The sequence below is a fragment of the Rutidosis leptorrhynchoides genome, chromosome 4, assembly GCF_046630445.1.
Source record: "Rutidosis leptorrhynchoides isolate AG116_Rl617_1_P2 chromosome 4, CSIRO_AGI_Rlap_v1, whole genome shotgun sequence".
Lineage (NCBI taxonomy): Eukaryota > Viridiplantae > Streptophyta > Magnoliopsida > Asterales > Asteraceae > Rutidosis > Rutidosis leptorrhynchoides.
Genome location: NC_092336.1, coordinates 333,804,216 through 333,827,305, shown reverse-complemented (window position 1 = coordinate 333,827,305; position 23,090 = coordinate 333,804,216).

The following is a 23,090-nucleotide window of genomic DNA, read 5'->3' as shown; positions in this document are numbered from 1 at the left end:
ATCATATTAAGAGATATTCGTACATCATAATATCATGATAATATAATAATTTAAAATCTCATTTGATATTATAAACATTGGGTTAACAACATTTAACAAGATCGTTAACCTAAAGGTTTCAAAACAACACTTACATGTAACGACTAACGATGACTTAACGACTCAGTTAAAATGTATATACATGTAGTGTTTTAATATGTATTCATACAGTTTTGAAAGACTTCAAGACACTTATCAAAATACTTCTACTTAACAAAAATGCTTACAATTACATCCTCGTTCAGTTTCATCAACAATTCTACTCGTATGCACCCGTATTCGTACTCGTACAATACACAGCTTTTAGATGTATGTACTATTGGTATATACACTCTAATGATCAGCTCTTAGCAGCCCATGTGAGTCACCTAACACATGTGGGAACCATCATTTGGCAACTAGCATGAAATATCTCATAAAATTACAAAAATATGAGTAATCATTCATGACTTATTTACATGAAAACAAAATTACATATCCTTTATATCTAATTAATAAACCAACGACCAAAAACACCTACAAACACTTTCATTCTTCAATTTTATTCATCTAATTTATCTCTCTCAAGTTCTATCTTCAAGTTCTAAGTGTTCTTCATAAATTCTACAAGTTCTAGTTTCATAAAATCAAGAATACTTCCAAGTTTGCTAGCTTACTTCCAATCTTGTAGAGTGATCATCCAACCTCAAGAAATCTTTCTTATTTATAGTAAGATATCTTTCTAATATAAGGTAATACTCATATTCAAAATTTTATTCAATTTCTATAACTATAACAATCTTATTTCGAGTGAAAATCTTACTTGAACTTGTTTTCGTGTCATGATTCTACTTCAAGAACTTTCAAGCCATCCAAGATCCTTTGAAGCTAGATCCATTTGTCTCTTTTCCAGTAGGTTTATCCAAAAAATCTGAGATAGTAATGATGTTCATAACATCATTCGATTCATACATATAAAGCTATCTTATTCGAAGGTTTAAATTTGAAATCACTAGAACATAGTTTAGTTAATTCTAAACTTGTTCGCAAACAAAAGTTAATCCTTCTAACTTGACTTTTAAAATCAACTAAACACATGTTCTATATCTATATGATATGCTAACTTAATGATTTAAAACCTGGAAACACGAAAAATACCGTAAAACTGGACATACGCCGTCGTAGTAACACCGCGGGCTGTTTTGGGTTTGATAATTAAAAACTATGATAAACTTTGAGTTAAAAGTTGTTCTTCTGGGAAAATGATTTTTCTTATGAACATGAAACTATTTCCAAAAATCATGGTTAAACTCAAAGTGGAAGTATGTTTTTCAAAATGGTCATCAAGACGTCATTCTTTCGACTGAAATGACCACCTCTTACAAAAATGACTTGTAACTTATATTTCTAACTATAAACCTATACTTTTTCTGTTTAGATTCAAAAAATAGAGTTCAATATGAAACCATAGCAATTTGATTCACTCAAAACGGATTTAAAATGAAGAAGTTATGGGTAAAACAAGATTGGAGATTTTTTATTTTTGTAGCTACGGGAAATATTAACAATTCTATACAAATCATATCCTAGCTAACTTATATTGTATTATACATGTATTCTAATATATTATGTAATCTTGGGATACCATAAACACGTATGCAAATGTTTTGACATATCATATCGACCTATGTATATATATTATTTGGAACAACCATAGACACTCTATATGTAGTAATGTTGGAGTTAGCTATACAGGGTTGAGGTTGATTCCAAAAATATATATACTTTGAGTTGTGATCTAACCTGAGACGTGTATACACTGGGTCGTGGATTGATTCAAGATAATATATATCGATTTATTTCTATACATCTAACTGTGGACAACTAGTTGTAGGTTACTAACGAGGACAGCTGACTTAATAAACTTAAAATATCAAAATGTATTAAAAGTGTTGTAAATATATTTTGAACATACTTTGATATATATATACATATTTGTTATAGGTTCGTGAATCGACCATTGGTCAAGTCTTACTTCTCGACGAAGTAAAAATCTGTGAAAGTGAGTTATAGTCCACTTTTAAAATCTAATATTTTTTGGATGAGAATACATGCATGTTTTATAAATGATTTACAAAATAGACACAAGTACGTGAAACTACATTCTATGGTTAAATTATCGAAATCAAATATGCCCCTTTTTATTAAGTCTGGTAATCTAAGAATTAGGGAACAGACACCCTAATTGACACGAATCCTAAAGATAGATCTATTGGGCCTAACAAACCCCATCCAAAGTACCAGATGCTTTAGTACTTCAAAATTTATATCATATCCGAAGGATGTCCCGGAATGATGGGGATATTCTTATATATGCATCTTGTTAATGTTGGTTACCAGGTGTTCACCATATGAATGATTTTTATCTCTATGTATGGGATGTATATTGAAATATGAAATCTTGTGGTCTATTGTTACGATTTGATATATATAGGTTAAACCTATAACTCACCAACATTTTTGTTGACGTTTTAAGCATGTTTATTCTCAGGTGATTATTAAGAGCTTCCGCTGTCGTATACTTAAATAAGGACAAGATTTGGAGTCAATGCTTGTATGATATTGTGTAAAAACTGCATTCAAGAAACTTATTTCGTTGTAACATATTTGTATTGTAAACCATTATGTAATAGTCGTGTGTAAACAGGATATTTTAGATTATCATTATTTGATAATCTACGTAAAGCTTTTTAAACCTTTATTGATGAAATAAAGGTTATGGTTTGTTTTAAAATGAATGCAGTCTTTGAAAAACGTCTCATATAGAGGTCAAAACCTCGCAACGAAATCAATTAATATGGAACGTTTTTAATCAATAAGAACGGGACATTTCAGCGCGGGTGTTTGGTTCGGTTAAGAACAGGAGAGATAGATAGAGAGAGAGAGTAAAGGTGGTACCTGGTGGTCGTTTGAATCAAGAAATAAAAACGGAAAGACATCAACGAGTATCATTTGCAATGGTTACGATGATATTATTATAAATGGGTTTCGTTAGTGATGTCTAAGATGGTGGTTGTAGGTTTAAGATGCATGGTTGTCGATGATGATCAAGATAAGGAAGTATACTGCAGCAGTTTGAAACAATTTGGTGGTGATTGTTATATGTGGGTGTGTGCATATATTCATATGAATATGTATGTACTTGGAAGCATATATAGAGTTAGATAGATAGGATGTAGAATAAGACAGTGTTAGATAAGGTACATAAGATAAATGAATTCGAGGAGTGGAATGGATGTACTGAGTGCATGCATTTATCCTATTGATATTGATTGTGAAATGATACTGATAGTGAAATGAAACAGAAAAAAACATATCGAATAATAAATATTATATAATAATAATTATAATATAATATAAAATTAAAACTTGTTCTAACATTAGCCGCCTTTAATTATTGAGTTACTATTTCTTTCACGGACTGGATTTTGTGCCCCGTTGTTAATTAGTAGCGGATAAAAGTATTCAGAAAAATCCCATATTTTTAAATTAACTATATTTATTTTGGTCATTATGGTATAAAATTCGATCATTAATTATTAAATAAAAATTACATTAATTATTCACTCTCAATCCCAAGTAAAATATAAAAAGTTTTAAAATTCAACAAATAACTTCTAAATATATTATTAATAAGCCTAACATTTATAAAACTTATTTTCGAATCACCGTTTATTTTTAAAATCACATAAGTTCCTTTTTAACTCGTTTGCTATCAATTGAGAGACAATTGAGCGTTACCTTCGTTCACTAAATAGCTTTGAAATAAAAAAATATATATTTTATATACTTTATTTATATATGTAGATACTTTTTAAATAATGATTATATATATATTATTATTATTATTTTACATAATTAATTCTAACAATCACATTATATAATATTCCAAATTATTATTATGTATATATATATCTATATACATACAAATCTATTTACAATTATTTGTTCGTGAATTGCCGGAATTGGTCAAAGGACAAATGAATTCAAGTAAATAGTTCCAAAAATTTTGAGACTCAACTTTACAGACTTTGCTTATCGTGTTGAAATCATATAAAGATTAAGTTTAAATTTGGTCGGAAATTTCCGGGTCGTCACAAATTATTAGCAACAGAGTACGAAATGCCGGTCCGTGAAAACTGTGGGCATATATTATTGAATTCTAATTCACACGTTTTTATTTTCATATTATTATATTATTATATTATAATTATATTATTACTTTATTATAATATTATATTATTATATTCTATTTCAATATTATTATATTTACTTATATATACTACATTCATGTTCTAGTTGAAATCACACATATCAGATATAGATCATATGTTACTCAATAATTAACTATATTATTGTTATTATTATTTTTATTATTCTTAATCTTATTATTAATTAGTAGTATTAGTATTATGGTTACAAAATATACATAAAATACTACGACGAGGTTATGTTCAAGTGATTTCAAAATGGGTTTTTCAAATGGTTTAAAGCTAAGGAATTCATGGGTATTAAATAAGGAGGTTATGTGTATTGATCGGGGGTATTGTTCGTGAATCAAAGGTCAACCTTGCATTTATCATTTTCGTTGCGTCTACATATTTTTCCTGCAATATTGAACCACAATATTGATACGTGAGTTTTCATAGCTCCCTTTTTATAAATATTTTTGGGCTGAGAATACATGTGTATTTTATAACTGTTTTACGAAATGGACACAAGTACTAAAAACATATTCTAGGTTGAGTTGTACCACTTTGCATATTTTTCCCTAATAGCTTGGTAACTAATATTTACATGTTGTAAGAGTATGTAAGCGCGAATCCTATTGATAGATCTATCGGGTTTGACAACCCCAACCGGGCTAGTCGCTCTAGTATCATAAATGGTTGCATAGTACTTCGTTTTTACTACACTTGGTACAGTGTAGGGAGATTTCATAATAAAGGGAATATACCACATTAATTGTTAAGTAAAGTTACCGAAGCGCTCAACAACTTATAGAATACTTTTATACACTTGCGAGTGTACGGATATTTATGAAAACTGAAATCTTGTGGTCTATTACTATTATGGAAATGATTGATTATGATAAACTATGAACTCACCTACCTTTTTGGTTGACACTTTTAAGCATGTTTATTCTCAGGTATAAAGAAGCTTCTGCTGTTTAACTGCTATGTGCATGGAGTCTTACATGGCATATTTTTCAAGGAAACTTTGCATTCATACACTAATATGTATTATATTTTGACTGTTTAGTCAACTGATGTATTATTATGAACTATCATTTATTGGGATTGTCTATATGTAGAAATCACCATAGGTCGAAAACATTTATGTACTTGCTTTAAAAATGTATACTGATTTAAAACTTTCTTATATAGAAAGCGCATCTTTTGAAATGAATGCAGCGTTTGTAAAATGTATCATATAGAGGGCAAACCTGGCAATGGGACCGATGATTGATGTGCTGCGTCAAAAGGGATTTTGGCGGGTCGTCATAGTTGGTATCAGAGCAGAGTTCTTACCGAACCAGAATCTGCATTAGTGTGTCTAATGGGTCTTTGTTAGGATGCATTAGTGAGTCTGGACTTTGATCGTATCTGTTTAGTTATAAGTTTTGCTTATCATTCCTTGTCAAAAATTACCTACTTATCATTCTGGTCTTGACATGTCTCACTGCAATTATTGCATAGATAGTGTATAGACAAAATCATATCTTATCGTATTTATTATAGTAAATCTACCTTACATATTCCGTAATTTCCTCCGTAACTTGTAGGATTTTGATATTATATATACATATGTAAAATATGTATTTAGAATATCAATTTAAGTCCTATAATCTTTTTCATATCAAAAATCATTTTCTCTAATCGTGCAAAGATGGATTGTGCAACTAGTTCGTATTCCTCGGATTCTAACAGCTATTCCGCTATAGGAATCCACTTAAGCTCCGAAAGCAGTGTAACCAGAATGGACCAACCAATTAGTCATCATCTTTTCTGGATGGATTGGGGGTGAGTTCGTGGACGACTTAATCAATTTAGATAAGAAGAAGTTGATCCCTTTCACGAGTCGTTTTCGCCTGTTGGCGGAGAACCTGAGGCGCTCACTGGCAAACCCGTTCGCAACACCATTTTCTCTCTCCTTTTCAGGATATGTCACCACAAATATAATATTACTAATATTATTGAGGCTATCCGACCTTTACTCTGCTTAAACAATCAACCGAACCTGGTAGATGAAGTGAATCAACTTCGTGCTCGAGTAGTGGCACTAGAGAATACGGTGCACAATTTTCAAGCACCGCATGCACCGCTGTAGGTACCACCAGCACCACCAGTACATGTACCAGCAATAACGATACCACCAACAACAGTGTCAGCAGCATCACAAGCCTCAACATCACAATCTGCGCCACGAACATCAACATCATACGCACCATAGATACCAAGGAATACCAATAAAAATGAATGATGAAATATTGATTCATAACTTCATTTATGTTGGAGAAATATTCCACAGTGATTATGTAATCTCTAAAGTTTTAGGGATTATTCATTTCTAGTTCCAACCGTAAACCAAATGAGATTAATATAATATTAACTCATTAAATCCATATTACATCTGAAGAAAATATACATACATATATTTTCATAAAGACTGTAATAAAAATTCTTTTGTACAAAATATTACTTGTGAAATTTTATTTTAACGGGTAGGTAATACCCGAGAAATACTTAAGTTCACATTAATATATTACGCTGTACATTTTCAATGATGTTTTGACAATCGTTAATTATACTCTCTCCTTTCATAGCAATATACATCATTTCACAAAAATCAAGACAACCATTTTCCATACCAATTCAATTACATATTCTGATTTTGACAGATCAAAATCCAATTCAAGATTTAAGAAGTGTCATCAATCTTAAATTCCTACATCCTTCGAAACCATACTTTGAATTCAAAATGTTATTCATAAAACCGAGGAGAATATTATTCGTATCTTTCATAATTCGCGATGATTTCACTTCCACAATCATATACTACCGGATACAACCTGCGTTCAAACACTCCAATTCAAAATTCTTGAAATCACCTCAGATTGAAAATCAACGAATCGGACTCGTTATATATGAGAATGCGGATGAAGCAGCCAAAGCTGTCGATGGTCTTAATAGTCAAAAGTTGATAATAAAGAAAAGTATGTTAGAAAAGAAATTTAGAACTGAAAAATGGATTGAGCAAACTATGAAGGAGGCTGTTGACAAATCACAAGGACTAAACCCGTACCTAAAGAATTTAGATAATTCAGTTTTTGATATAAATCTCAGAAGATATGAAATCTCTTTACGTATTCTAAATCCTTGCGGAAGAATTTTCTTCATCATCTTTTGATTTTAATTTTTTTTTTTTTCAAATTTTAAGATATCATCGTATCTTTCATTATAAATATTCTCAATATTTCTGAAAAATACCTCCATAACTATAACTTTCTGAAATTAATTATCTCTTCGTGTTATCTGTATTACATCATAACGGAAAATGTTTTAGTTTCAAAATTTTTGTAACATTCGAATTTAAATTCTTGATATTTGGAGTAATGCTGGAATGAAAGTATGAGTTAGTATAATATAATGACGCCCGGTCAACGTGATTATATTGCAGTAAGTCATGCGAAAGTTCTAATGGCACATGATGAAGGTAGTACTTGATCAACATTACCCTCACCATGTACCATGTTACGCGACACTTTTATTTTACTTAACATCTGAATATACCAAGAATGTATTTTCTTGATAGTTCTATACTTTCAGTGATTCCAGCAGTTTGCTAATATAATCGTGCCATTACATTTTTCTTTCTACGTATAACACTAGTTATGCTCATTTGAAATCCTATCTATCGTATTTCCGGAGAAATCTTTATCATTTCATTTGTATTTCTCAATAGTGAGAAATTATCTATTTATTGAACTTATGCTTATCATAAAACGGAACCCGACCCATATAGGGTACTCGAAATACTCCATTCATCGATCTTATCATTTTCTTTGATAATGATTATACTAACAATTGAATTCATTTAAAGAATTCAAGTTATATCATATTTTGTGATATGAAAATATCCTCGTTTTCGTTATCAACTTTCCTTATCTAAATTTCGGGACGAAATTTCTTTTAACGGGTAGGTACTGTCATGACCCGAAAATTTCGGTCAAATTTAAACTCTGATAACTCCAACAAGATAAGCAAATTGATGTGTTGCATTAAAATATTTTTTCATACATTTAATTAACCATTGGACTTTACCCTACGATTCACGAACAACCTATAATTTAAAACTCGAACCCGTCATGATTTATATATGATTTTACTTTCTTAAATGAAAACGTTTTAGGATATAATAATTTCTATTATTATAACCTCTTAATAAAATAATTTTGAATATAATTAGTTCTGGAAAACTAAATTTTATAATATTTATATATGAAATGATAAAAATTTACTATTAAACGGTGCTATTTCAAATTAAAATTTTTACGTATTAAGTCGTTTTATTTTTATGATATAAGTTTTGTAATTTTTTTTAAGAAACAAAGTTAAATTAAAAATGTACAATTTGTAAAGCACAACGTACAACAACATGTAGCTTAAATAGTTAAATTTAAATTAATTCATTACTATTCATTAAATAGTAAATGAAACAAAATTAATTCATTTACTATTCATATGAAAACGACATGATTGAAATTATTAATTATAATTTACATAAAATACCCCTGAAGTATTTTAAAAATATGACTTTTTAAAAATTTACTATTCATATTAGATTCTAAATTTATTATTATATTATTATATTTATTATATTATTGTATTTAAATTAATATTATATTATATATCTTTGTCCTGTCAAAAACTAGGAAAACACATATTACGCTTATAAACTTTATAAACGAACATTATTACAACTAAATTTATAAAGCTTAAGACCAAACAGATATATATATATATATATATATATATATATATATATATATATATATATATATATATATATATATATATATATATATATATATATATATATATATATATATATATATATATATATATATATATTCAAATATATAAAGTGGAATTTTTATTCATATTTTTACCCGTCAATTATTAGCAACAGAGTACGAAATGTCGGTTCGTGAAAACTGTCGGCAGATATTATTGAATTCTAATTCACACATTTTTATTTTCATATTATTATATTATTATATTATTATATTATTACATTATTATAATATTATACTATTATATTCTATTTCAATATTATTATATTTACTTATATATACTACGTTCATGTTCTAGTTAAAATCACACATATCAAATATAGATCATATGTTACTCCGTAATTAACTATATTATTGTTATTATTATTATAATTATTATTCTTAATATTATTATTCTTAATTTTATTATTAATTAGTAATATTAGTATTATGGTCAAAAAATATACATAAAATACTACGACGAGGTTATGTTCAAGTGATTTCAAAATGGGTTTTTCAAATGGTTTAAAGCTAAGGAATTCATGGGTATTAAATAATCAGGTTATGGGTATTGATCGGGGGTATTGTTCGTGAATCAAAGGTCAACCTTGCATTTATCATTTTCGTTGCGTTTGCATACTTTTCCTGCAATATTGAACCACAATATTGATACGTGAGTTTTCATAGCTCCCTTTTTATATATATTTTTGGGCTAAGAATACATGCGTATTTTATAACTGTTTTACGAAATGGACACAAGTACTAAAAACATATTCTACATTGAGTTGTACCACTTTGCATATTTTTCTCTAATAGCTTGGTAACTAATATTTACATGTTGTAAGAGCATGTAAGAGCGAATCCTATTGATAGATCTATCAGGTTTGACAACCCCAACCGGACTAGTCGCTCTAGTATCGTAAACGGTTGCATAGTACTTCGTTTTTACTACACTTGGTACAGTGTAGGGAGATTTCATAATAAAGGGAATATGCCACATTAATTGTTAAGTATGGTTATCGAAGCTCTCAACAACTTATAGAATACTTTTATACACTTGCGAGTGTACGGATATTTATGAAAACTGAAATCTTGTGGTCTATTACTATTACGGAAATGATTGATTATGATAAACTATGAACTCACCAACCTTTTTGGTTGACACTTTTAAGCATGTTTATTCTCGGGTATAAAGAAGCTTCCGATGTTTAACTGCTATGTGCATGGAGTCTTACATGGCATATTTTTCAACGAAACTTTGCATTCATACATTAATATGTATTATATTTTGACTGTTTAGTCAACTGATGTATTATTTTGAACTATCATTTATTGGGATTGTCTATATGTGGAAATCACTATAGGTCGAAAACATTTATGTACATGCTTTAAAAATGTGTACTGATTTAAAAACTTTCTTATATAGAAAGTGCGTCTTTTGAAATGAATGCAATGTTTGTAAAATGTATCATATAGAGGGCAAACCTCGCAATGGGACCGATGAATGATGTGCTGCGTCAATTGGGATTTTGGAGGGTTGTCATATGATTGAGGCCACCCCACAGATTTCTCAACCGTGTTCCGGGTCTACATGGATTAATCCCCGAGGGCAAACATCATTCGACAACATATCGCTCAACGCTAAGATGTTATTATACTGTACTGTTACCTTTCATCCGATATACAGAAAATAGTACTAACACACAAAGTATCATACACATAAGAGTATATGGTGTGTGGTGGGGCGCCCCTCACCTCATCGCCTTCAGCGACGCTTGCGCCCATCCCACTATAAGAAAAAAGGGTTTAAGTGACAATGTCTATTTGTAGCTAATAAGACTAAATGGTCAAGTTAGTAATCAAAAGAGGTTGTCACTTCTCGTCACTATAGATCCATCAGAAAATATAGTTAGTGGTCAAAATACTAAAATTGGTCACTATAGTGACCAATTGTTTGGTCACTAATATCATATAGTGGCTATAATTTACTGATGAACTTTATAATAATAAGTGAATAGCATTATTAGTGATCAAATAATAAGTCGTCACTAAAGATCATCACAAATGATCATTTTTCTAGTAGTGATCGTCCACCCCCTGTCGCCACCTCGCGTCTCCCTTTCATCATCGTTGTTTCATCGCCCATGCGACTCCCCATTTATTTCAATGTTTTACATAATAATTAACCACCTTCTTGATCATTTTCCATGCTGCACGCACTTTAGGAAGGAAACCTGAATCGCTTTGCAGGAACCTGATCCTTAAACCATCCCAAGGAACATGTGACAGGTTTGAATCTTGAATGGATCCGGGAGGAACCTCCCACCCCCACACCACAGGTTCAATCAGGAGCTAGATATTTTAGGCAGATTAATAAAGAGTGTAAGTAACTAGAGGGGGGGGGGTGAATACTTACTTAATGGTTTCTTAAATTTTTTTCGAAAACTTTAATAATCAAAATGTAAGTTTTAAGTGTGAAATCGTTTGTGTTTGTTAATTTAAGTATGTAAAGAATGTAAGTGCACAAACATAAGGATTTATAGAGTTTGGGTGGATGTTAACTAATCCACCTTAATCCAGTCCCCGATTCACTAATCGGGAGTTAGCTTCACTAAGCATTTCTCCAAACTCGATGGAGATCCGTTTACACCAAATGATCTTCAATAAGCCACACCAACACTACGATCACACTCGTCTTCACCTTGGATAAGAATTAATTTCCCAATGAAAATATGAACAACTTCCTAGATCCCTTTAAGGAAGAAGGATCACTAGATAAGATGATGTTCTTATGACAAGATCAATTATACTAACTTAATCTTTAATAGTTCTTCAATAGGTCACACTAACTTTACTTAGATCAAACTTGTCTTCACTTTGGACAAGTATTAATTTCCAATGGAATTAATCAACTTCCTAGATCCCTTTAAGGAAGTTGTATCAGTAAGTAACATGGTGTTTCCTATCACAAGAACTATTTAACTTGCTTGACCCCATAAGGAAGTATCTCACAAAGTAAACTTAAAGATAAAATGATAAAAATGATGTTTACAATGTAATTCTACTTAGAGTAAGTAGAATCTCTTTTTCTCTCTTATAATCTCTCCATTGATATGTGCTTGAGGCTTGGGAGATCAGTTGATATGACTTTGAAAGAATGTTGGCAAGAGGTGATCTTCAAATTTGACAAATGTTAATATTTATAGGAAAGAGAAAAATCTCTCAAATGGTGCACGATTAAATTCACGTCGACCGTGCATTGACCTTGCTCCTGCTTGACAGCTATATCCGTTGAAGCTCTTTTTTCTTTGCATTTTTGGCTTCTTTACCCAATATAGAGCTTTCAAAAGATGCTTAATACACCTAGAAGTCCTTAGCCTTCATCTTATACTTTTGGATGAATTCATTGAAGTGGACATGAGCTTGCTAAAGAGGAAAGTCCAATGTCCTTATTTTGTGTCATTGATTTTCCATTATGGCAAATGCAGATTTTTTATTCTTTGACAACCCACACACTCCAAACATCATATCCCACGTCTTCAACAATTTTTCAATACTTTGATGGATGTATCTTGCCTCATTGATTGTTTGCAACAAGTCAAATGTGTCATACCCCATCAGTTAACAGTCACGCCCTCTATATGAGACGTTCCGAAAAGCATTCTGATATGGCCTAAACGGACGGTTTTTATTCATGCGGTGTCGTCGGGCCGCAGCGCGCCAGGATCAGCCACCCAGGGGGAGGGTACTGTTTTAAATTTATATTTAGCGGGGCCTAAATCGTGCTACTCCTTATTATGAGTAAGGGAAGTATGACCTAGAGTCGTATTTTTGAGATATCAGTAGAATCGAACCTATATTTAAGCCTAAGATAGTTAGGAAGGAGTAGTGGTTACTTAATTTTGGGATTTTCTAACTTATAAGACAGATAAAGTAAATGCGATAAAATTCGTAATTCAGATAAGGTTAAAGTGAGCGGATACTATGACTTCATCAGTTATTCTGTCGAGATTATCGAATGATGGCTCATAAATAGGCATAGGCCTTGTATTCATTACACTGGTCCTAAACGTCCCTGTCATAAGATATGTCACTGGGTACTGCGTTAGTCTTGAAGATTCTAAATAGACATCAACGTCCCTTACCCCCGACACCCGTGCAGTCTGACTACAGGCATACACGTTTAGACGGCTCATCCAATTGAGCGACTTGATTGGGTGACGTATTAACATTCCACAATGGTCTAAACTTTCTTAAGTATAATAGAATACATGGTTTACCATATCCGAGAGACGTGATTTGTTTCAATGCTTTCGTTAATGATTGGTTTTTAAAAGATAGTTAGGCCTTTAAAAAGAGTTCAACCATAAAGAACACCATGGCCAAGTCAAGCTGACTTCCATGAACATGTTCGGTTATCCTAACAGTCTAATCCTTTATGTGTCTAAACAAACAGCTTCTTAATTAACTATGAATCCCTCAAGCCGGGTGCAATGCTTGAGACCGCGTTATGGTGCAGTGTACTAATCAACACTGACCGGGTTCCATGGCCTTACTTAGTAGAGGTACAGCTTACAATAACCGCTGTGCCTCAGCGTACACGTACGAAGTTTATATGCTTGGTGACTACACTAGCATGGTCTGGGACCGACAATGTACTAAGGGTCTAGTCAGATGTTTCACTACGAAAGATTCCTCAGTCGATATCCGACGCTTGATAGACTTACTACAACCGGTGTGCCTCAGTCGATCTTACATTGTATCCGATAGACTTCTCTTACCAAGGGGTGACACAGATAGTGTACTCTGAATCGGGGTTCTCGACTTCCCAATAACAGAGCTAATAACTACGTTCTATTAGTTGGAAAAGCGATTGAGTTTAAAGCATAATTGGAAAGCATTTCAACAGCATACACAAACCATAATATTATTTCGGCATTATAAGTGCTTACATCATAGCATACACTAAAGATAACTACTCGCTAATCATGGCAACAATATCACATAACATAATGACAGAAGACATTATATAAAGATAAGGGATAGAAGGACCAGTAGATTAAACGAGTTCTGAATACAAAAGTGACAACTTCAAGACTCCAGACTGCTCCTAATACAATCTTCAGTGTTCTTCTCCGGGTACTAGGTTTCCCGCACGGAGTCGAAGGCCTTAAGAGTATGACTAATATTGTACAAGAGAGAGAAAGAAGTGAATTGAAGTGTGTGTTGGAATGATTGACAAAGACCCTTTAAATAAGCAAGATTTTTGCCTGCAAACGGCAGGTAGGTCGTTTGGCAGGCTGTTTTTGGAGGACGTTTGCTAAGGCAAGCCTTTTATCGAGCCCGTTTGTTCTGACCATTTGGCAGGAAGTTTGCCATACTGACAGGCCGTTTGGCAAGCCGTATGGCAGGCCGTTTGCTGGCTTGGTCAGCCTGATTTTTCTGGATCGTAACTTGACTTCTTGTCTTTCACCGTTTTTGCTCTAGAATCTTCGTTTTAGCTTTGATTCTCTTGATTCTTTTTGCACCGTCTTTGTAATTACTTGCTCTTCAATTCTAACCGACGAAGTGGGTATTTTTCTGACAAAGTTTGAATCTTTCTTGTTTTTGGTCCTTAATACCGGGGTGAAAAAGTGACTTTTTATCCGATATCAAATATCCCACACTTAGACTTTGCTTGTCCTCAAGCAAACTCTCATTTCCTTAAGAATCTTTTCGGCGTTTCTTTTCTAATAGCCTAAGCGGTTTGTTTTTATTATAAGAGCAAAAAGAAAAGGTGAGTCATCTATGTTATGATTGAAATTATCTCTACAATCATGCGAGGAGGTTACATGACATAGGCTAGCTTTCACAGGTCACTCAATCACTCAAGTGTTTAGGGTTCCCTATAGATCTAAGAAATTAATATACTCATAGCCAGTCATGCTGCACCCATCGTCATAGGCTTGATAAAGACTCAAATTCTTCCTGCTAATGCGAGAACGGTAGTAATCTCAGCTTGTAGGTCATTTGTCAATGATGGAGAAGGAATTTTGGAGTGGGAGTGAAGTTGTTTTTGAGGGATGGGATAAAAGGGTAATGTAGTCTTTAAACTTTTATTCGGAGTGCAAAAGTATTTTTGAGAAGCACTTTTTTTGAACTTTTCTTCATTTGATAATCATTTTCGGTCAAGTTCTCTTCGGCATTTTCTTATTGAGTTTTGCTCTTTTTCAGAAATATATATATATATATATATACATATATATATATATATATATATATATATATATATATATATATATATATATATATATATATATATATATATATATATATATATATATATTGGAGACTCCATCTCGAGAAACTTTTTGCCGGTAAACTTTTTCAAGACCTTTGCCATGATACTTGAGAGGTTTATAACATCGAATTTCCGAAAGGAATCTTGTTTTCTGGATTTTTTGAGTAATAGTAAAGATGATGTGGGTGTGGTGGTGGAGTAGAAGTAGTGGAGGTTTATAACATCGGGTTTCGAAAGGCTTATTTTTGACAAATGGCTAGCTCTTTTGATTACAACCGAATCTTGTTTCGCTGCTTAGAGATGTAGATCTAAAGCAAGTTCTGATTCTGAGCACAGGCATCGGCACTCTCAACGGAAAATAGTGAAGCATTAAAGATGAATGTTGGTCTTATTTGGGGGTGCCTCACCATAATCAATTTAGGTCGATAATGCCTTAGTCATGCAATGCTCTATTAGAGATTTGGTTCAAACTAACAAGATTTCCACCCTACTTATGCCTTATTTTTATTGACAAACGTTTTAGGTTTTCAAAAATACTTTTTCGAAAAGGCTTTCTTTTGCAAAAATTTTGACATTTGGCTTAAGGACTTGGAATCTTCGTAATGGGTTATTTTAATACAGCATAAAAAGATTATACCAACATCCCACACTTAGACGAACATTGTCCTCAATGTTCCTAGTGTATCCCACACTTAGGAGTTTTAATTGAAGATTTGTGAATATTTGTCTAGTTTTTCAATTGGGTGTTATCCCACACTTAGTGATAAGCTAGGATGTGGCATAGTTTGAATCTTGAGCTAGTAGCTAAAAGAAAGAAATACCCCTAGCAGATTCGGCTGGCTTCCAATCCTTGCGTCTTTTATCGGCTCATTTGTCATCCTTTATTCTTCTACTCTACTTTATTGCACGGGTTGCCTCCCGAGAAGTGCTTTTGTTTAAGGTCGTTGGCTCGACCGTAATGATGCTTTAAAAAGCAAACATTCCTTGCTGATGGTTGTGATCTTGGTCTTCTCGAGGGAAGGTGAGTCTTGGTGGGTAAATCCTGAGAAAGTGCCGGACCAATAGTGGTAGAAGATCCGGTACTTCTCTTGAAGATCTTCTAAAAGATAAGTAGTGCGCAGTTTCGGCTCTTGATAAGTCTTGAAGTCTGATGAGAATATGATCCACGGCTCTGCTGGTTGACCCATGAATGTCAATCATAGAGGCAGTACTGGTGGTGATTGTTTCTCTGATGGGATGCTCATTTCAGAGGTCTTCAAACAATGTTAGAAACTGTATCTTTAGAATCTCGAAGTCTTCGGAATGGTGATCTCCACAGTAAGAGTCGGTAGCTTTGCACAGATTTGTTAAAGACGAAGCTGGAAAGAAGTGAACGGCAATCCTGATCCAAGCATTAATGTCACCGTCTTTGAGTATATCTCCCGACATCCAGCTTTAAGTGTGAAACTAGGATCTGTGGATTCGTGGAAGATACGTGATATCTGCTTTGTAACATAGGTGGCAATGTTGACTCGATCTGGTTCAAGATGAGAGAACGGATTGTTTCGCCTTACTTCCTCCGTAATAGCTTCTCGTAACTCTTTGATTATCAGATCAGCATGGTGATCAATTGTAACGTAAATCACTAGTCTGTCTGGTGTGCCTTCAAAATTATTTCTTTCCAAGAGAGCGAAAAGGCTATAAATATCTTCGATCATTTGCAAATCAGAGTGATAAGTCGGGCGTCCGGTGGAAAGATCCATATGCTTTTGGATGAGAGTCAGTAGTGCTCGTTGGTTTTGTGAGAACGGAAGTGCAGATCCTGCTAAGGCGTTGTAGACATTAGAGTAAATGATCTTCTGATCTCGACAGAATCTGTCTCAAGAATAGTGCGAACCACTTAATTGTGCTCTCATTGCCTTTCTTCTTGGTAGATATGATCGTGAAGAGAATTGATAAAGTATTGAATGTGTTCTTCTAGGATTTCAACATCATTATCTTCTCTTCGGAGATAGAGGTTGTGTTCTTCTTGGATAGCCATAATTCGTTCTGTTAAGCGTAGCAAAAAATCAATGGTTGATTTACGGATGGCTTCGAGAATATCTTCAAATTCATCGGTATCAGTGATGAAGGTTATCATGTCTGCGTGTGTAGATATAACCGGAATTCGATCTGAAGAACAGTCCGGCTCCCCTTGATCTGGTTCGGTTGGAGAGTGTAAGTTATTCAGAATGTCTTCATGTTTCTCTATCTCGTCATCATCGGTGTATTGTTCTTCTGAGGATGCGTCTGATGAACGGGTTTCTTCAGTATTCTGATTCTCCAGTTTGATACTTGCAGGATCAATTTCTATATCCTTGACCTCAGCATTGTTGGTATTTTTCTTGTAGCGGATGATTAAACTGTGATCTTCTGTCTCAAGCATCATTATTTCATCATGATGCTCAATGCTTGGAGCGGGTATTATCACAGTTTCTTTTACGTCTTCCATTTCCTCTTCATCTTCAGATTCCTTCTCTTCCTCTATTTCTTCGCTGGGATCCTCTTCTTCCATTTCTAGGTTGTCTACAGGCTGTGATTCGACACCCATCTCGATATCATTGGCTGGAGGTGAAGACTCGTCATCGGAAGTGATCCGTCTGGTGGAAATAGCAAACATCTCTGTCTGTCCAGAAAGATCGGTTAGTCAGTCAATTTTGAAGGTAATGCTTTCCCCATGTGATCGTAAGATCAAGGTTTGATTGTACACATCAATGACAGTCCTGGCCGTATTCATGAAAGGTCTTCCTAACACTACTGGAGTGTGTAGGTCTTCCTTAATATCCATTACTACGAAATCAGTAGGATACAATAATTTGTCAACTTTCACCAAGACGTTCTCAACTATGCCCTTAGGATATCGAATTGTATGATCGGCAAGTTGGATTGTCATTTTAGTCGGTGACAAGTCTCCTAACTCTAATCTCTTGTAGAGAGAGTAGGGGATTAGGTTGATAGTCGCTCCTAAATCTGCTAACGCGTGAATGGTTTCAGATTGGTAGATTGAACATGAGAAAACGAATCGTCCTGTATCTCCTAGCTTCGGTGGTAGAGAGTTTATGAGTAATGCAGAGCATTCTTCACTCAGTGGAATTTTGTTAGAGTCTGGTATCCTCTCCTTTGTAGAGAGAAGCCTTCGGATGTATCTCTTCTGGTTGGGAACTTTGGACATAGTGTCCAGAAATCTTCCATCAAGTTTGAAGGAATCAAGCTTAGATGGTTCTTCTTGTAGCCTCCAGGATAGGGTACACGAACTGGAGTTTCTGGGGTCAGCTTCTGAGTATATGTTGATTTGTTCTTGAGCCTGGCTGACCTTCTCCGTGGTTCTTCCTCTGGGATTACGGAATCCATTTGTTTTGCTTCTTCTATGTGGGGATTTTGGATAGTATTACTTGGCAATCTTCCCTGCGGTCGGGTTTCAAGGCATTGTGATAACTGTCCGAGCTGCATTTCCAGATTTTTGAGCAGAGCCAATTGGTTTCTCATTAGTATCTCTATCTGATCTTGCCTAGCTGCAGTTCTCTGATTTAGCTGTTGTTGTCCTTGAATGAACTGAGTCAACTGATCATCAGCTCCGAGAGTGGGGTTAGCTGCTTTCGTAATCTGGGTGGTAGGGGAATTTTCCTCAATTGGGGTACCAGTGAGTGGAAGTGGTTAATCGTAGGTCAATTGAGATTGTTGGGCTGGATAAGTTGGATAGCAATAGAGGAAAGGTTGATTGCTTCGCTGAAATTGATTAACCCTAGGTTGTTGATTGAATCCAGGATTTGGTGGGCGAGCTGGGTATTGGATGTAACAGACTGAACCGTCAGGGTTTTCGTACTCAACTTGATATTCTTCAGTGGGTTGCGCCTGAACTTAGTTGACCTACTCCGGCTGCGTCTTCAATTCTCTGAGTTATTTAGCGAGAGATTCCAACTTATCTGTGAGAGATTTGATGTCAAACCCCATCCTTAACCACCTGGACGAAATCTTCAACATTTGGTTCCATTGCAATGATCGACTCCAAGTAATGTCCTTAATATGAGCTAATGCACAGCGGAAGACTTAATTCGTACCTGAGAATAACATGCTTTAAAACGTCAACATAAAGTTGGTGAGATATATAGGTTTGATGCTAGCAGCGTTATAACTATGGACCACAAGATTTCATATATTTAAACATAGTACACTCGCAAGTGTATGAAAGACATTCTAAGTTTGTTGAGCACCTGGTATCCAAACTTTACAAGTATGAAACAGCACATATTCCCTTTATATATAATCGCACTACACCGTACCAAGTGTAGCCACCTAAACGAAGTACTATGCAACCGTTGAAAACTGGTCGTCCAGCCCGGTTGGGGATGTCAGCCCGATAGATCTATCAACAGGATTCGCGTTTACACTGGCCCATGTAATTAATAGTTACCAAGTTATAGGGAGATATGCAGTGGTACAACTCAACATAGAACGTAATTTTAGTCACTTGTGTCCATAACGTAAATCATTTATAAAAGTAGCGCATGTATTCTCATCCCAAAATATTTAGAGTTTAAAAGGGACTATATACTCACCATACTGTATTTTGTAGTAAAAATACATATAACATCATTGAACAAGTGTAGGGTTGGCCTCGGATTCACGAACCTATATTAATTATATATATATATATATATATATATATATATATATATATATATATATATATATATATATATATATATATATATATATCAAATAATATTAACACATATAATGATAACGAACAGTATATATTTTATAATGTATTAAGATTTATATCTTTATAGTATTTATAATAATATTTTTCATATATATATGTATATGGTACGTATAGTAATAGAGTTAATAATAATAAAAGAGTCATATTTTATAATGGTAATGATAATAATAATACTTATAGTAATAATAATCTTAATAACAATAAAATTAATAAAAGTGATAATATCAGTAATGATAATTATATTGATAGTTTTCAATATTAATTAAAAATGATAATTAATAAAAATAATAATTTATAGTAATTTTAATAATGATAATAATAATAATAATAACGATAATAACTATAATAATAATAATTTACTAATAATGATACTAATATTAATATAATAATATTAATGATAATGATATTAATATTAATTGTGATATTTACAAAATCATAATATTTATAATGATCTTAATAATAATAATGTTAATGATAAAAGTAAAAATAAAATGATAAAAATAATAATAATAATAATATCAAAATAATACCTTAGAAGCATTAAAAAAAATAAACTGCCCGGGACGGGACTCGAACCCCTGACCTCCCGATTACCCCTCACGCACATTAACAATTACTCTGCTGTTTACTTCTCTGATTAATTACTACGTTTAATTCTTTTAACTCGTACTATCGTCATCTCATCCTAACTTCATCACCATTCGTTTTTCTTTTCATCATCATACATCATTCTCATCATCAACTCATTTTTATCGTAATAAAACAGAAAATGAGCAGCAGGAATAATTCGTTCAGCAACCAAAGTCCTTGGGCCGAAATCCTATGCAATCCCATTAACAAACACAACCCAATTCACAAGCCCATTTAGATCTTTAATTTAGCCCAACTTCGTAAGCCTAATAATCAGTCCAGTAAGGGGAATGGATGAATAACAGTAGTCCTAATTCGAAATAAAGGAAGTTCGGTTGGGATATAGTAGCATCAAATGATTTTTGTTTTGATAGTTTCGAATACAGAATAAACGTAGCAGTAGTGTCGGTTGATGATGGTGGTTCCGGTGGTTCAACAGTTGTAGAGGGTGGCGGTATTGTGGTTAAAGAGGGTGATTGCCGAAGGGTTATGGAGGTTGGATGATAGTAGTGTCGGTTTTCAAGGTTGAAGGTGGTTCACAATTGCTAACTGTGACGAGTTTAGTTTGGTGACCGGAGGTAGTGTGATGTGGTGAACCACTATGGATCTTGTGGGTGCAGAGTGTTCTTGGTGGTGGTCTAAAGGTGAGTTTTGAATGTTAACTAGGACCGAATAGAAGTATTAGTATATCAAGCATGTGAAGTTTTTGTTGGGTTGTTGATCATGGTAATTAGGAAAACAGAAAGATGAGATGTAAGTGGTGATGATGGTCTCTACCTCTTATCTATAAATGTGTATATAGATTAGATGGAAAGAATAAGAAATAGTAAATTAAATAATATAATAATAATAATTATTGATATGGATATCCTCAATCAATTGAACGTACCTACAGTTAGCAGCCTTGATTTTTGGATCCATATTACCGACGCTTAGATATTTTAACTTCGCGAAGTGATATATCGTGTCCATTGCTAAACAGTTAATGAATAAAAGTGTTCCTAAAAATCCCAAATTTTTAGATTAAATATATTTAAGTATTTCACTCATTAAATGTTTGAAACCTGATCAAAAAGGTTCAATAATTATTTATTTTCTGTTCCAATCTATATGTACGGAGTACTAATATTTATTCTTAAAAAGGTAAAAATATTTTTGACAAATCTAAAATCTTCGTAATCAATTTACAGTTCAATTTTTATCTTAATCATTCATGAACGTGTATAATATCTATATTAAAGCTAACGAAACGTCAACCGAGTGTCACTGACGTTTACTAATTAGGCTCAAAATCAATTATTTTCCATTTACTCTCTCTCTATATATAATCCGTTTTAAATAACAAGTTTTATCACATAAATATATATTATATATTTTTAAACAAATAGATTTAGTATTATTTTATATATTTCCAAGTAGTATTTATATACACATTTATATACACACACGCACATATATATGTATCTATTTACAAATAGTTGTTCGTGAATCGTCAAGGACAGTCAAAGGTTAATTGGTTACATAAATAGAGGTTTCAAACTTTCTAGACTCAACATTACAGATTTTGCTTATCGTGTCGGAAACATATAAAGTTTAAGGTTTAAATTTGATCGGAAATTTCCGGGTCATTACAGTACCTACCCGTTAAAGAAATTTCGTCCCCGAAATTTGGTAGAGGTTGTCATAGATAACAATAAGAATGTTTTCATGACAAATATGAGGTAATAATGGAGTTTTATCATTATCGAGAAATATAGATAAAACGATTCGATCATGTGAAGCGCACGAGTGAAACTATCACAAAAGAGTGTAATGAGTAAGTATGGATTCGTTCTAACCGATGACGTGGTTATGATTGATTTCCGGGATTTAAGGGATTTAAGGAAAATTTTACGTAATAAGATTTGGTTCTTCAGCGATCAGGATCTTCTTTGATTTAATGCGACAATCTGTTTCGATTTCTCTGTCGGATATTTTACTATAAATCCACTCCTTCGTTTCCTTTTTTTTTTCTTCACAACTCACATCTTCTACTCTTTCTCCTTAATTCCTACTTTAAGACATTCGTCAATATGTTCCATCCCATTCTTATTATTGTTATACTTCTAACTTCCATATCTTTCATTCTTCTATTTCATTTGCCGCCAGAAGAATTTATTCACTACTATTATTTTCTTGGAACTATAATATTTTTAATTCTCCCGTGTCTTTTCATTGCAATACGTATTGATATACACGGTTTGTAATTTCTGAGTAATTGTTAGGTTTTATATCTTCCCGTCCTCGAGTCAAGCGAGCAATGATCC